The sequence below is a fragment of the Elephas maximus genome, chromosome 17, assembly GCF_024166365.1.
Source record: "Elephas maximus indicus isolate mEleMax1 chromosome 17, mEleMax1 primary haplotype, whole genome shotgun sequence".
NCBI classification, from domain to species: domain Eukaryota; kingdom Metazoa; phylum Chordata; class Mammalia; order Proboscidea; family Elephantidae; genus Elephas; species Elephas maximus.
The window spans coordinates 21464071-21481361 of NC_064835.1; the positions used below are offsets into that span (position 1 = coordinate 21464071).

Genomic DNA, 17291 nt, shown 5'->3' on the forward strand with positions numbered 1-17291 from the left:
AAAAATTGAGATTTTATAAAGGGTAACTAGTAAGTCATAATTTGGGGGGTTAAAAGAGCCACAGCAAGTTTGGCTTGATCATGAATGGACAGTTTTATGCTGTAAACCTGTTGCCCTCAATTTGATTGTGATTTGTGGTCACCCCTTGTGTTACAGACTAGAACTGAGGTACATAGACTTTTTTGGCTCTAATCTTTATGGACACAGATTGCCAAGCATTTCTTCCATGGTACCACTCAATGGGTTTAAATCACCAGCCTTTCAGTTCATAACCAAATACAAACTGCTTGTCCTCTAAAAAAAAAAAAACATTTTTAAATTCCTCATAGGAAAGTATAGAATTGACCCAGAGCTTGGGAGTGTTGCTGTCTGCATATGGCAAACTATCTTGGAGTCAGAGGAAAGCCAATCTCAGGCTACACATTACTGGATACCTCACTTACATCTGCTGGGAGTTGGCAGTTTGAACCCACCAGCTGCCCAAGGGGAGAAAGATGCAGTAGTCTGCTCCTGTAAAGATTTACAGCCTTAGAAACCCTATGGGGCAGTTCTATGCTGTCCTGCAGCATCATTATGAGTTGGAACTGACTCGACGACAGTGTGTTTGGTTTGGTTTTAAGTAATGTTTATTTTATTTTTATATTTGCTCAATTTCCTTCTCTGATAAAAGATATAGGATGAAGTTTTAAATAGAATATATGCCTGCCTCATATAAGTAATTTATTGATAATTCATGATTAATAAAATAAAACCAAACCATTGCCATGGAGTTGATTCTGACTCTTCTTGACCCTTTAGGGCATAGCAATGTATGACAATTCCAATTTCTTCTCATCCTTGTCAGACCTTGTTACTGCCTGTCTTTTGAATTATAGTCATCCTAGTGGGTGTGAAGAGGTGTCTTGTCGTGGTTTTGATTTCCATTCTTCTATTGACATGATGTTGTGTATCCTTTCATGTGTTTACAGGCCATTTATATACTTTCTTTAGGCAAATGCCTGTTCAAGTCTCTTGCTCATATTTTTATTGTGTGTTTGTCTTTTTGTTGTTCACTTGTAAGAATTCTTAACATATTCTAGATGTTGTTGTGGTTAGGTGCCATCTAGTCCAGTCATTACTGTTCGATGCATCAAATCTATTCTTGAGGCACTCCCTAAATTCAGGTGAGATATAGTCAAGGTCATCCTTTGGCTCTCATGAACTTATTTTAATTTTCTTCAGCTTCAATTTGCACTTGCATACGAGCAATTGATGGTCTGTTCTGGAGGTGACCCCTGGCCTTTTTCTGACTGATGATATTGAGCTTCTCTATCATCTCTTTCCACAGATGTAGAGGATTTCATTGCTCTGCATTCCATCTTTTGAGGTCCATTTGTTTAGTCACCGTTTATGTTGTTGTTAAAAGGTATTTCCAGTGAATAAGTTGTTAGTCTTGTAAAATTATATCATGGGATCTCCCATGTGGTTTCTAATACCAAGGCCATATTTTCTAACTAACAACCCTTCATCTTTGTTTCCAACTTTTGCATTCCAATCACCAGTAATTATTAATGCATCTTGATTGTACGTTTGATCATTTCAGGCTTCAGAAGTTAGTTAAAAATCTTCATTTTTTTTTTTTTTATCTTTGGTATTAGTAGTTGGTTTATAAATTTGAATAATAGTGTATTAACTGGTCTTCCTTGTAAGGATAAGGATAATATCACTGACATCATTCTATTTCAGCATAGATCTTGAGATGTTCTTCTTGAAGACAAATACAACACCAGTCCTCTTCAATTTGTCATTTCCTTCAAGATGTTCTTCTTGAAGACAAATACAACACCAGTCCTCTTCAATTTGTATATGATAGTTCAATTCAAAATGGCCAATACTAGAAATCAAACTAAATATTGCATTGGGCAAATCTGCTCCAAAAGACCTCTTTAAGGTGCTAAAAAGTAAAAAATGTTACCTTGAGGCCCTGGTGGCACAGTGGTTAAGAGCTAGGCTGCTAATCATAGAGGTTGGCAGTTTGAACCCACCAGCTGCTCCGTGGATACCCTATGGGGAAGTTTTACTCTGTCCTATAGGATCAGTATGAGTTGGGATCAACTAGAAGGCAGCAGATTTTCTGGTATGAACCCAAGCCATTGTCTTTTCATTTGCCTCATACGCATGTGAAAGCTGGACAATGAATAAGGAAGACCAAAGAAGAATTGTGGTATTTGAATTACGGCTTTGTTGAAGAATATTTAATATACCATGGATTGACAGAAGAACAAACAAATCTGTCTTGCAAGAGGTACAGCCAGAATGCTCCTGAGAAGGATGAATGGCAAGACTTCATCTCAGATACTTTGGATATGTTATCATGTGGGACCAGTGCCTACAGAAGGACATTACGCTTGGTAAGGTAGAGGATCAGCAAAAAAAGAGGAAGACCCTCAGTGAGATGGAGTCACACAGTAGCTGCAACAATGGGCTCAAACATAACAACAATTGTGAGGATGGCACAGGAGAAGGCAGTGTTTTGTTTTGTCATACATAGGGTTGCTATGAATTGGAACCGACTACACTGCACATAACAACATTATTAATATATAGAAATGCAATTGAATTTTTCATGTTGATTGTTAAGCTGGAACTTTGCTGAAATTTTAAATTAGCTCCAATACGTTTTTTATGGATTTTCCATACACAAATTTATATAATCTTTTAATAGTTTTGTCTCTTCCTTTCCAACATGGTTACCTATTATTTCATTTTCTGACTAATTGCTCTTCCCTGAATCTCCACTATAATATTTAATAGAAATGGCTAGAGAGAACATTGTTCTCTTGTTCTTGATATTTGGAGGAAAGTATTCATTCTTTCAGCATTATGTATGATGTTAGCTGTGGGTTTTTGTTTTTATGAAAAAAAAGATTTTTCAGCATGGCACGTACTCATCATATTGTATCATCAACTTCTAATGTCTTACATCCAGCTGACACTTAGTATCATTTAAATTTGAGGAATCTTGTCAAAAATACATTAAGAAAAGGGAATTTTGCAGTATGTTAAGAAAAGGGAAATTTGGAGTTGCCATTTGTCCCTTCAAGGAAGAGTTGGTTCCCAAAAGAATTACAAGAAAGGTGCCTTAGTCATCTGGTGTTGCTTTAACAGAAATACCACAAGTGGATAGCTTTAATGAAGAGAAATTTATTCTCTCACTGTCTAGTGGGCTACAAGCCCAAATTCAGAGGATCAGCTCCAGGGGAAGGCTTTCTCACTCTGTCAGTTCTGGAGGAAGGTCCTTGTCATCAATCTTGCCTTGGTCTGGGAACATCTCAGCACAGGAACCTCAGATCCAAAGGACGCACTCTGCTTGTGGCACTGCTTTCTGGGTGGTATGAGGTCCCCTTGTCTCTCTGCTAGCTTCTCTCTTTTATATCTCAAAGAGATTGGCTTAAGACAGTATCTAATCTTGTAGATCTCATCAATATAACTACTGCTAATCTATTTTATTACATCTTAGTGATAGGATTTACAGCACTTAGGGAAATCACATCAGATGATAAAGTGATAGACAATCATAAAATCATACAAGGAAATCACGACCTAGCCAAGTTGATAGATATTTTGGGGGGACACAATTCAATCCATGACAAAGGGTCTAGCAAGGAGTGACAAACTAGAATGCCTTATGGATCAAGGAGGTAATAGAGATATATAAAGGGATAAGACAGAGATTAGTAGTTTGAAAAATGCACATTTTTTGAAAGGCTCTAAATTCAAATATATTTCTCAAGCACTGTGTTACCAAAAAATGCATATCTACTGGACTACTCCTTCCCAAGTTCAGCGATTTACAATCATTGATGTAGAAAGATAAGAGAGCATGGCAGCTAAACTCAGGCTGCTGAGCGACAGTGATAGTAATACATTCCTCATGGCCATGGCTTTCTAACATTCAATTTGCAGTTGCATTCTGCCTATGGTATAATAACTTTTTATACTTGAACCTTTAATAAAATTGTGTTATATTCATCAGTTATGTGTTAATGGGGCCTTAAAAAAACAAAGGATAGCAGAAGCAGTCCTATCAGTTCCAGGAAATAATGAGTAGCCAAGGTGCGAAAGAACCAACAGAGCTATTATCCAAGATAGGTGCCAGGTAACAGCAGAGAAGCAGGCTGTAGTGTGAAATGACCCAGGAGAGGATATAAGATAAGCACCCTTTCTTCAGTTTTAAGAATAATGGCCCAGGTGGAAGGGAGCATAGGAGAAACATGATGCTAATATGTGTGATTGTACTTGACTCATCTCATTTGAATGTCTTTCTTAATGGTTCCCAGGTTATTACCTGCTCTGGAAACATGTGAGTTATATTATCATACTGAATATATCTGAAAATCATTTTGAAATTTATTTATGATACAATGTGGCTAAAGAACTCAGCTAGTTACCAAAAGGTCAGTAGTTCAAATCCACCAGATGCTCCTTGGAAATAATATGGGGCAGTTCTGCTCTGTTCCTATAGAGTCATTATGAGTCAGAATTGATCTGTCAGTGAAGAGTTTGACTTCCTTTTTTTACCTGATACATGGACCCCCTGGGTGGTGCAAATGATTAAACAATTCAGCTGCTAATCAAAAGATTTGAGGTTTAAATCCACTCAGAGATGACTCAGGGTAAAGGCCTGGTGATATATTCCCAAAAAGTCACCCACTGAAAACCTTGTGGAGCACTGTTCTACTCTGACACACATTGGGTTGCCATGAGTCAGAGTAAACTTGACGGTGACTGTTTATTTATTAGTTTACGGCGTTTGAGTCAAAATTGACTCAACAGTAGTAGGTTTAGTTTTTTGGTTTTATATTGTACACACATTTTTTGTTAAAAATTCAAGCTCTGCTCCACTCAGATTTATTTAGCACATATTTTTCCTAATTTTTAAGGTTATTTTTCCTTGATTTTGGAACTTTCTATTTCTTAGCTATAAGAGTTTTTTAAACTCTTTTTGAAAACAAAATGGAGTTCTGAAATATCTAAGATGTATTAACTTGTGAAAAATGATTCAAGTGATTTAAGACTTTGCAAAAAAAAAATAACCTACAAAAGACATTATTTTAACTTCAGATGGTTTTTATACGGTAGGTATTTAATACACAAGACAGACACTAAAGTTTTACTACAGGGTGTAGAATGACAAAAAAACAAAACAAGACACTAAATCTTTAATATTGCTTGGTATGTTTGTATCTTATGTTGTACCAGCACCATCTCATGTATATGGTTTTGAAATGAAATTAACATTAATTTTCTTTGGAAATTTTATGTACTATACTTCATTACCACTATCTTAAGCATGCATTTGGCAATGTGATAGCTAACAATTTTTAAGTCTCAAGTGGCTTTGAGATGGTCTCAGGGAACATCTAGCTCAATCAGCATAACACACTTTATAAAGAAAATGTTCTACATTCTACTTTGGTGAGTAACATCTGGGATCTTAAAAGCTGGTGAGCAGCCATCTAAGATACTCCATTGGTATCACCCTTTCAGGAGCAAGGGAGAATGAAGAAAACTAAAGACACAAGTGAAAGATTGGTCCAAAGGACTAATAGACCACACCTACCAGAGCCTCCACCAGACTGAGTCCAGTTCAACTAGATGGTGCCCAGCTACCACCACTGACTTCTCTGACAGGAATCATAATAGAGAGTCCCAGACAGAGCTGGAGAAAAATATAGAACAAAATTCTAATTCACAAAAAAAGACCAGACTTGCTGGCCTGACATAGACTGGGGAAACCCAAGAGTATGGCCCCCAGACACCCTTTTAGCTCAGTAATGAAGCCACTCCTGAGGTTCCCACTCACCAAAGATTAGACAGGCCCATAAAACAAAATGAGACCTAAGGGGCACAACAGCCCAGGGGCAAGGACTAGAAGGCAAGAGGGGACAGGAAAGCTGGTAATAGAGAACCCAAGGTCTAGAAGGGAGAGTGGTGACATGTCATGGGGTGGTTAACCAATGTCATAAAACAATATCTGCACTAATTATTTAACGAAAAGCTAGTTCTGTAAACCTTCATCTAAGATACAAATTTAAAAAAGAGAGAAAAAAAATATAGTGGCTTTGAGAATTTTGTAGTCCATAAAGCAGTTTATTTTTTCAGTCCTAAAAACCTTATTATTTGATGTTAGATTTATTATACTGTTTAAGGTATGACATATCTAAGGACAACTTAGGAGTTATAAATAATGATATATTCATCATATCAATGCCTTCATTGTATCAAAGAGAAGCTCTGCAGTGATACAACTCCATAAAAGACATTTACCAATCCCTAAGACATTTTAATTGGAGAATTAACATAATTTTTTACTGTTTGCAGAAGCACATCTAATCAACTACCAACATTTTTAATGATTTCAATTCTGACTTTATTTTTCAAAACAACTCAAATAATTGTGTTCCTGAGAAGGTGACCATTTTTTCTTGGTACTATTACTAAACTCTAGACAAATCTCTTTGAAATAATAATTTTGCAGTGTTCTGATGTTATCTAAAGACTAACATTCACTCTAGAAAGATTGCCTCACACTCATGGATAAACTCTACTCCTGTAGATAAGAAGCTTTGACAACAAGAGAAAAATATATCAACAAACAAAAAAATCCTTCAAAATGTATGTATTTAAAATTTTAGAGGACTTCAGTTTTAACAATAATCCACAAAGTAGTAAAAACCGCCGTAAGCATTTGAAAATTAAAGATTGAGATTATAATAACCTTAGCCATTAGTGTTGTACTTGAATAATCTTGGAACATGAAAGCAGAGGAGTCTGTAGAAGGTACAATGTTGGCTTTATATTTACTTGTTTTCAGGTATCACTTGCACAGTGTAACTAAAAATACCTTCAGCAAACATTTATTGGCAAATTGATGATTTGGGAGAGGTAATGGTTTTTTGATTAATTACAAGTTTTGAACTCAATTATGTCCCTTTATCCATCAGCCATTCATTGAGCAATCTGAGCATGGGTAAACGACAAGTGTAAGATTCACCACTGTGGGATTCAGTCTACATGCTGGTCTAATTAGAATCACACAAGAATGTTAATTATTAATATCACAGTTTTTCCAGTTCTTACGTCCTTTTAATGTAGCATGTACTTTACACATGCTTTGCCTTTAGCCAAATGGTGTTTCCAGGAGATTTAAGTATTAGTGCAAGTCTTTTACTATTACTTTTGTTTCACATAGTTATATCAAATTTATCTGTACTATTAGGACAACACCATCCAAAACTATACTGAAAATCCACTGTCACCGAGAATAACTCACTTAAGTCTCTCAAGTTTCAGTTTTTTCATCTATGATATGGGAATAATAAGCTCATACTACATAGGGTTGCTAGGGAGAATATATTAAATAATATTTATGAAATGCCTGGACAGTTCTAATCTCATGGTAAGCCCTGAACACCACCCTATAACAAAAAACAACATCATCCTCACATAGAACCATAAAACAGTCATCACAGTATTCCATGCCAGGAACTCATCAACTTCCTTCAAAACTTACATCTCAGAGATACAGACATTATTTCTGCTTTGGTTTTTAATGCCACTGAGGGAGTGATAAAAAATCTGATTTGAAGGTGAGTGTGAAATACAACAAGACAATATGCATATGACATGCAAAGACAACATGGTCAAAATACCATGTAAGTTTTCCATCCTGTAGCCATGGTCCCCTGGAACAAAAGCTCCAAGGGTCATGGACCACACCAGGTTATACAAGAGTTAAGTAGCACACGGTATTTTGGGAATGAATGAGATTTACATTCAGTCATAGGAACTTCTGACTTCTCATTAGAAAATGTGCTTCCTTCCTGGATGTGGGGCTCAATTTGATATACTTAATGCTAGCCATTCAGTTACTTCCCAGAGCCACTATTTCTATATTTTTAAATTGTTACCAGTAGACAAGGTACTCTTTAAAGGGAAGCCAGCCTATATCAGTGATCAATACATTATTTTTATACTTTAATATTCTCCTCACATTAATTTCAGTAAATAGTTTCTCTGAAATGATAAAGAGGTAAGACAGGAGAGCAGACATGACTAGCTAGAAGAGGAAACTGAAGCTGAAATGGTGATGGATCCATATAGAGCCAGAGAGGTCTTCTCTCGTATGGTGATCACTTGTTTATACTATGCCTAACTATAGGCAAATATTTAACCACTATTTTTTTTTATGAGCCTAATATATAAAATAAGTATACGAATAATTGTTGTGGAATTTTTGGATAGTGCAAATGGTTAATGAGCCTCAGAAGTAAGTCCTGCTGATCTACTTCCAAAAAATCAGTCTTTGAAAACCTTGTGGAGCATAGATCTCCTCTGACACATACGAGGTCCATGTGAGTCAGAATCAACTTCATGGTAACAGGTACATGTTTCCTGGTAGTATTTGTTCTGCAGAAGAGTTGAGAGGATTGCAAATAAGGCATCGAAGGTGCTTTATTGTTGTAACTGTTGTTAGGTGCCACTGAGTCATTTTTCAACTCATATCGATCCCACGTGACAAAGTAGAACTAGTCCATATGGTCTTCTAGGCTGTAACCTTTACATAAGCAGATTTTCAGGTCTTTCACCAGCAGAGCTACTAGGTGGGTTTGAACTGCCAACCTTACAGTTAGGAGCCCAGTGCTAAACCATTGTACCACCTGGGTCAGAACACTCAATATTCTAAGTTATCAGAACAGACAGATCTTTGGGTGTTCAGAGACTGTTTAGTACAAAGACTCACTCTTAAAACACAGAAATAAAAACAAACAAAAAGATATAATTCTATCTGGTGTTTATTTGCATGACCCATAATCCCAGAGTATTTAACTTCCAACACAGAGACAGGAGAAGAGAATTAGAGATACCTGAACAAAAGACTTGCATTTGTTTCACACTGCATAAATAAATACCTACCTCAAATTTCTTCTTCTCTTCCTCCATAAAATTCCCAGAAGAAAATGGCAACAGGAAATTACTCCATAGTCACTGAGTTCATCCTTGTTGGGCTAACAGAAAAGCCAGAGCTCCAGCTGCCCCTCTTTCTTTTCTTCCTAGGAGTCTATGTGGTCAGTGTGGTGGGGAACCTGGGCATGATCACACTCATTGGGCTCAGTTCTCACCTGCACACTCCCGTGTACTAGTTCCTCAGCAGTTTGTCCTTCATTGATCTCTGTCAGTCCACTGTCATTACCCCCAAAATGCTGGTGAACTTCGTGACAGAGAAGAACAACATCTCCTACCCTGAATGCATGACTCAGCTCTACTTCTTCATTTTCTTTATTGTGTCAGAAGGTCATATGCTGGCTGTGATGGCTTATGATCGTTATGTTGCCATCTGTAATCCATTGCTTTACAATGTCACCGTGTCTTATCAGGTCTGCTCCCGGTTGGTAGTTGAGGTATATATGATGGGCTTGATTGGTGCCACAGCTCATACAGGTTGCATGCTAAGAGTGGTTTTCTGCAAGGCCAGAATAGTCAGCAATTACTTTTGTGATGTTTTCCCACTACTGGAGCTCTCCTGCTCCAGCACTTAAATAAATGTAGTGGTAGTTTTGTGCTTCAGTGCATTTAATGTTCTTGCACCAACATAGACCATCCTTGGCTCTTATGTCTCCATCATTGCCAGCATTATACAGATTCACTCCACTGAGAGCAGGTCCAAAGCCTTCAGCACATGCAGCTCCCACATTTTGGCTGTTGCAATCTTCTATGGTTCTGCAGCGTTCATATACCTGCAGCCATCAAATGTCAGCTCCATGGACCAAAGCAAAGTGTCGTCTCTGTTTTACACCATTATTGTGCCAATGCTGAACCCCCTGATCTACAGCCTGAGGAATAAGGATGTCAAAGTTGCTCTCAATAAAATCATTGAGAAAAGACTATTTTGCATTAACAAAGATTTATAAATCTTGGTGAAGCTGCAGTATGAAAGGAGTCCAGACACTGCAACATATGTACAGAACTAGTGACATTATTGCCAACACTTGATTATTTGGAAGACAGGTCCCAAGGATAATACTGGATTCATAATGTCACACGGAGGGCTGTCACATGGCTGGCAATGTCAATTCTAGAAAGTCCCAGAAGTCACCCTTAGGAACCCATATTACAGCTAATCTTTTTTTTTTTTTTTTTTTAATCTTCAAGGGCCTTCATGTGGGGAGGTTATAATTTAAACACATGGGATTTGGCACTTTGTTAGATAAGACTTAGCTGTCATAATTCATCAAATGATCTGTTTGGTGTGTATGCTTTGATCTTCTGAATAGTTTGTGTATTGGCCCTTGTTTCTAATAAGTGTACAAATTTTTCAGGAAAAAAAATTGATCTCTAAAGTAAATAATTTTTAACCATTTGAAACCTACAAAGGTCAATCCTACCTAGTGACTAAGTACAGAGAACTGTATTAAGAAATATGGGGGCAAATGATGGATGGTAAGACATAATTCCTGCCCACAAGATGGTAACTCTGTGGTGGAAGAGGTCGATAGACCGATCATGGCTGAATATATTATGTGTATTTTTACTTATGTTTTTATACAACATGCTTTTCTTCATAGTTTTAGTATTGTACTGCCACCTCCATTTCCAGGAGAATCCTATATTCATTTTCCCTTATTTCTAAAATATTTTTCTTTTTGCCCATATTATAGAATCACAGATGTAGAAGTGACATTTTTTGACTATGCATTGAAATCATATCAATGAGTTATTCATGTCTGGTGGGTTCAAACCGTTGACCTTTCAGTTAGTGGCCTGGTGCTTTACCCATTGTGCCACCAAGGCTTCTTATATAATTATTAAGAAGCACAATTTTGCACAGGTTTTATGGATTATTTTGTTACTACATTTGTGCCCTTCTCACTCTAATTTTCAAAAATGGCTTCAAAATAAATAGATTAAAGGCCACATCAGTCATTAATTAAAACATTTAAGGTAAACTCAATTAAGCAAATTATTGCAATTACTCTATTTACTATTGTAATTTTTGTATGATAATAAGATAACATTTAATAAATATTTTAATCAATATTTAAAAATATAAATTTTATACCTAATAATGTAATTCAGTCTTCATAGAGAATTTAAATAATCTCTATAACGCATATGTTTCCAGTCTTTTAAAACCATTCTCTTTTACTTTTAAAAGAAAAAAAGTTATTAACTCTCCATGGTAGGCATGTTAGGAACTCGAAGCAATATCTGCAAGATGCTTTCATTCAGCCTCCAAATTAAAATATTCCAAGCTTAATTGTTTGGATCATTGGGGGGGAGGGGAAGCCCTTTTAAGTATTATGTCTTAGGTTGTTTTATTTTCCCTGTGGAAAATCACTTTAGAAAATATATTTCATCTGTATCTTCAATATTTTCTGAAATTTTGAACATTTAAAAACTTAAATAGCTTAGCATGAAGCCTACTGGATCTCTAACAATATCTATCACATCTTTGTTTGAGATCCATAATGAAACAAGAGCAATAAATTACACTTATGTGAGAATATTAAATACTTGAGACCCAGTGGTGAAAAAGGGAAATTCTAATTGTTTCTTTTCCCAAGAGTTGATACTTGTGAGATATGAATCTAGCGAGAGGTCATTATAATTGTTTGTTTCTAGTCAGACCCATAGCATCTATACCCAAAGAATAAATTCTTTATGTCATATCAACCAACCGATGCAAAGGGCCTTGGGCATCAGTATTATAAGAGATCAAGACCAGTGACTTATAACAATTGCCAAAGGAGACTTTGAGGTTATGCCTCATTCAACATCAAAGAGTACTGCGACATTAGTATTCAGAGCTATCCACCAGGATCATCAGAATAATTTTCCCGTCCAGAACAAAGGAGAAAAATGTACAGAGCTGAACTCTTTAGGAAGAAGGATATTTATGTTTGAATCCCAGTCTTTGACTTTTAAAATCTTAGAGTCTTCTGCTCTAGCCTCCCTCCGAATGTACTTAATGATGAACGTAACTAGTTATATGTCTCCACTTGTTCTCTGTCTTAGTTATGCAGTGCTGCTGTAACAGAAATACCACAAGTGGTTGGCTTTAACAAGCAGAAATTTATTTTCTCACGGTTTCGGAGGCTAAAAGTCTAAATTCAGGCTGACAGCCCTAGGGAAAAGCTTTCTCTCTCTGTTGGCTGTGGAGGAAGGTTCTTGTGTTTCCTGAGCTTCTGCTCATGGGTGATCTTCTTGTGACTTGGCATCTCTCTTCTGCTATCTCTGCTCCTCTCTCTTGCTTAATCTCTTTTATATCTCAAAAGATACTGACTCAACATACACCCTACTCTAATCCTATCTCATTAACATAACAAAGGCAACCCATCTCCAACTAGGATTATAACCACAGGCAAAGATGTTAGAATTTATACCACATATTTTGGGGGGATATAATTCAATCCATGGCATCCTCACTCTAATATGCATACACACAGGTTTCCTTATCATCTCCATGTCCTCTACATTATAAAATTATGGCACACATTTTTTGTTTACTCATTTCACTTCAGTCATAGAGATAGCTTTGTTCATTTTAATATTTAGTCTATGTTAACTTATGTCTAACCTTCTTTCAGAGATTTCATTTAGCATGTTTTTATTGAGACTCATTATGTGCAAGTCACTTAGCTAGGTCCTTTTTTTAGTTGACAGTCTAGGGAAGAAGAAAAACCAGTACATAAATCATGATAAGTAATACAGAATTAAATGGTTAAGTGCTAACTATAAACATAAACAAATTCATGGATATATAGAAAATGGTCTTATTAACTTGGTCCTTCAGCGATGCCTTAAATATTGTAATGGATTTCATAGAGAGAGGAGTTGGAAGAAGAAGAAAGTTGAGGAACTGTGATGAGTCAAAACCAAGAGCCTACCAAACACCCTTTTGTGGAATAGCCAAAGTATGCAATGTTTGTTGGGAAGTAAAAGAAAAAATTTATAGTAAAAGTAATTTGTTGTTAGATGATACAAATCTTTGGGTGGCATGAAAATTGGTCTGAACATTATAAATCATGGAGAATATTGATGACTTTTAAGAGTTTAATATTCAGTGAAACAATTGTGAACCTCTGTATTATGTCTGTTAATGTAAAAAGGACAAACAGGAAAGACATGCTAAGAAAATAAATCTTGGCCATAATTATGGAAATGAAAATGTTGGGTAAATGAAAGATATTTTAGAGAGAAACTCAATAGGTTGTGATTGAAGCAACACTAACATTGATGAAGTTCTTGCCAACAGCTAATTACTGTACTAAATACCTTCCAGGTGTTGCTTTATTTAGTTTTCACACCACATCCAGGACATAGATATTATCGTCTTTGGTTTTTTTTTTTCCAGAGGCTTAGAGAGTGATCATACTTTGCCCAAGGTTACACAGCAAGTATATGTTGAGTTGAGATTTGAATGCAGGGCTGTCTAACAATAACCCGCTGCTGTCGACTTAGTTCCAACTCGTAGCGACCATATAGCACAGAGCAGAACTGCTCCATAGGGTTTCCAAAGATTGGGATTGGACTGGATTCAAACTGTCAACCTTTTGGTTAGCAGCTGAGCTCTTAACCATTGTGTGTCTGATTAAATTTATAAAATCATGAAATACAGGAATTGAAAGAGGTATTGAAGATGATATATCCAGTGTTCCATTGAGTGCTTTTGTCCTTGAACAATATAAATGCTAAGTGATAATTCAGGCTATGCTTGAGTAGTTCTAATTGTGAGTACATGGCTGCACACTAAGGCAACTGATTTCATTTCTGGATGTGTCTGACTGCTAGAATGTGAAACAAAACTTATCTCTCCATGGTTTCCAGCAGTTAGTTTCACTTCAATCTTTTGAAGACATGTAAAAAAAAAGTCCAAAAAAAACAAAAAATCAATTGTTGTAGAGTTGATTTTCACAACTAGTGACACTATATGACACAGTAGAAATGCCCCATAGGGTTTCCAAAGCTGTAAGCTGTACAGAGTCGACTGCCACATTCAAAAGTCTGGAACCAACAAAGACAAGAATGGAATGGGGGCAGTGTTGTATGTAGCAAGTAGAAATGGATCAAGAAAGTTTAGCATAAATAGGATTAAATACTTACTGCTTGGCTTGCAATGTCATTTGGTGGGCATTCAGACTTAAAGGGTGAATGGTGTTATATTCACATTTCTTTATTCAATAGAAAAGTAAAAGGACATTAAATATGCAAAAATATCAGTAACTAAGAAATTGGAATAATGTATCAGAATATAGAAAATACACACATTTGTATAATATTAAGGGAACTGAATGATTCACAATTAATTGAATTTATTTTTATGGAAAAATTGACATTATTCTGAAAGGATATTTGAAAGAGTTTTACTGTAGTGATGGAAAAAGAGTAGGTTTTTTTTTCCCTTTCTTTATATTTTCAAAAAATATAGTTTTTGTTTTATTGGTTTATCAAGAAGTCCTGGTGGCACAAATGTTTAAGGGCTTGGCTTCTAAACTGCTAAACCCATCCAGCGGCTTCACAGGAGAAAGACTTGGTGATAGGCAACTGTAAAGACTACAGCCAAGAAAATCCTATGGGGTTGTTCTACTCTATCACATGGGGCTGATATGAGTTGAAATCAGCTTGTGGGCACCTGAAAATAACATTAAAAACACTGGCTTATCAGTTATAACCTTGTTTTTATTTTTGGTCGTTGGTAAAGGTTTTTTCACTTTAACTTAGCCTATCTTCAAAAAATATCATACCATCATGTACAATATAGGAAATTTATAGTAGACTTCCACTTCCCTCCTCCTATGATCTGTACTACTGTTGTTATTCAATTTTACGTCTACATATGTTATAAAACCCATAATACATTGTTATAATTGTTCATTTGTATTTACCTTTTAAAGAAATTTCAGGTTGACAGAAATGTCTTTTATATTTCCGTGTATAATTGCCATTCTTTATTACTTTGTGTAGATAGAAATATCCATTCAGTGTATTTTCCTTTTGTGAGAAGATGTCCTTTAACATTTCCTGAAGTTTGTGCCTAATGGAGACAACTATAATTATTACTATTGTTGTTATTATTGCATTTATTCATCTGTCTGATACCATGCCAGAAGTTGAGCCCCTCAGGTTGGAAGGCACTCTAAAGACAACCAGAGAAGAGCTGTCTTCTCGAAGTAGAGTCGACCTTAATGAAGTGATGGAGTCAAGATGGAGTCAAAATGAGACGAAACAACTGCAAACATCCATTAATAACTAGAACATGGAATGTCTGACATATGAATCTAGGAAAATGAGAAATCATCAAAAATGAAATAGAAAGGATAAACATCAGTATCCTAGGCATTAGTGAGCTGAAATGGACTGGTATTGGCCATTTTGAATTGGACAATCATACAGTCTACTACTCTGGGAATGACAAACTGAAGAACTATGACGTTGCATTCATTGTCTAAAAGAACATTTCAAGATCTATCCTAAAGAACAATGCTGTCAGTGACAGAATAATATCCGTACGCCTACAAGGAAAATCAGTTAATGCAATTATTATTCAAATATACACACCAATCCCTAAGGCCAAAGGTGAGGAAGTGAAGATTTTTACCAACTTCTGCAGTCTGAAATTGATTGACCTTGCAATCAGGATTCATTGATAAATACTGGAGATTGGAATATGAAAGCTGGAAACAAGAAGGATCAGTAGTTGAAAAATATGGCCTTCATGACAGAAATGATGCCCAAGATCACATGATAGAGTTTTGTAAGACCAATGAGTCCCTCATTGCAAATACCTTTTTCATCAACATCAAGTACAACTCTACATGTGGACTTGGCTGGATGGGATACAAAGGAAGCTAATCAACTACATCTGTGGAAAAAGAAGAGGAAAATCTCAAAATCATTTGTCAGAACAAGTCCAAGGGCTGACTGCAGAAGAGACCATCAATTGAAGAAATCCAAGATGCGCTGGAGACATTGGCAGACAACAAGTTTCCAGGAATTGATGAAATACTAATTCAGAGATTTCAAAAAATGGATGAGGCTCTGGAAGTGCTCATTCATCTATGCCAAGAAATTTGGAAGACAGCTACCTGGCCAACCAACAGGAGGAGATCCATATTTATGCCTATTCCAAAGAAAGGTGATCCAAACAAATACAGAAATTATTGAATGATATCATTAATATCACATGAAAATAAAATTTGCTGAAAATCATCCAAAAGCAGCTACAGCAGTACGTCAACAGAGAACTACCAGAAATTCAGCCCAAATTCATTACAGAACGTGGAACTAGGGATATCATAGCTGATATCAGATGAATCCTGGCTGACAGCACAGAATACCAAAAAGATGTTTACCTGCATTTTATTGATTATGAAAAGGCATTTGACGGTGTGGGTCATAACAAATTATGGGTTACATTTTGAAGAATGGGAATTTCAGAAAGTTTAATTGTGCTCATGAGGAACCTGTTCACAAATCAAGATGCAGTCATTCAAACAGAAAATGTGGGTACTGCGTACTATAAAATCAGGAAATGTGTGCATCAGTGTGGTACCTTTGACCATACTTATTCAATCTGTTTGCTGAGCAAATAACCCAAGAAGCTGGCCTATATGAACAATAACACAGTACCAGGATTAGAGGAAGAATCATTAACAACCTGTGATATCGAATGACATGCCCTTGCTCTCTGAAAGTGAAGGATATTGAAGCACTTACTGGTAAAGATCAAAGACCATAGCCTTCAGTTTGGATTGTACGTCAACATAAGGAAAATAAAAATTCCCACAACAGGAGCAATAAGCAAAATCATAATAAACCGAGATAAGGTTGAAGTTGTCAAGAATTTCATTTTATTTGGATCCACAATCAACATCCAGGGAAGCAGCAATCAATCCGATGACTTACTGCAGTGGGCAAATTTGCTGCAAAAGACCTCTTTAAAGAGTTTAAAAACGATGTCACCTGGAGGACTAAGATGCCACTGAACCAAGCCTTGGTATTTTCAATTGCCTCATATGCATGGGAAAGCTGGACAATAAATACGGAAGACTGAAGAAGAATTGATGCCTTTGAATTATGGGGTTGGGGGAAGAATAGTGAATATTCCACTGAATGCCCCGAGAACAAAAAATCTGTCTCAGAAGAAGTACAACCAGAATGCTCCTTTGAAGCCAGGATGGCAAGATGGCAAGACTTTTTCTCACATACTTTGGGCATGTTATCATGAGGGACCAGTCCCTGAAGAAGGA

General features: G+C 36.3%; 1 pseudogene; it reads left to right on the forward strand.

Moving 5' to 3' along the window:
- Positions 1-9002: 9002 nt before the first annotated feature.
- Positions 9003-9953, forward strand: LOC126061055 (olfactory receptor 150-like; annotated as a pseudogene).
- The last annotated feature ends 7338 nt before the right edge of the window (positions 9954-17291 follow it).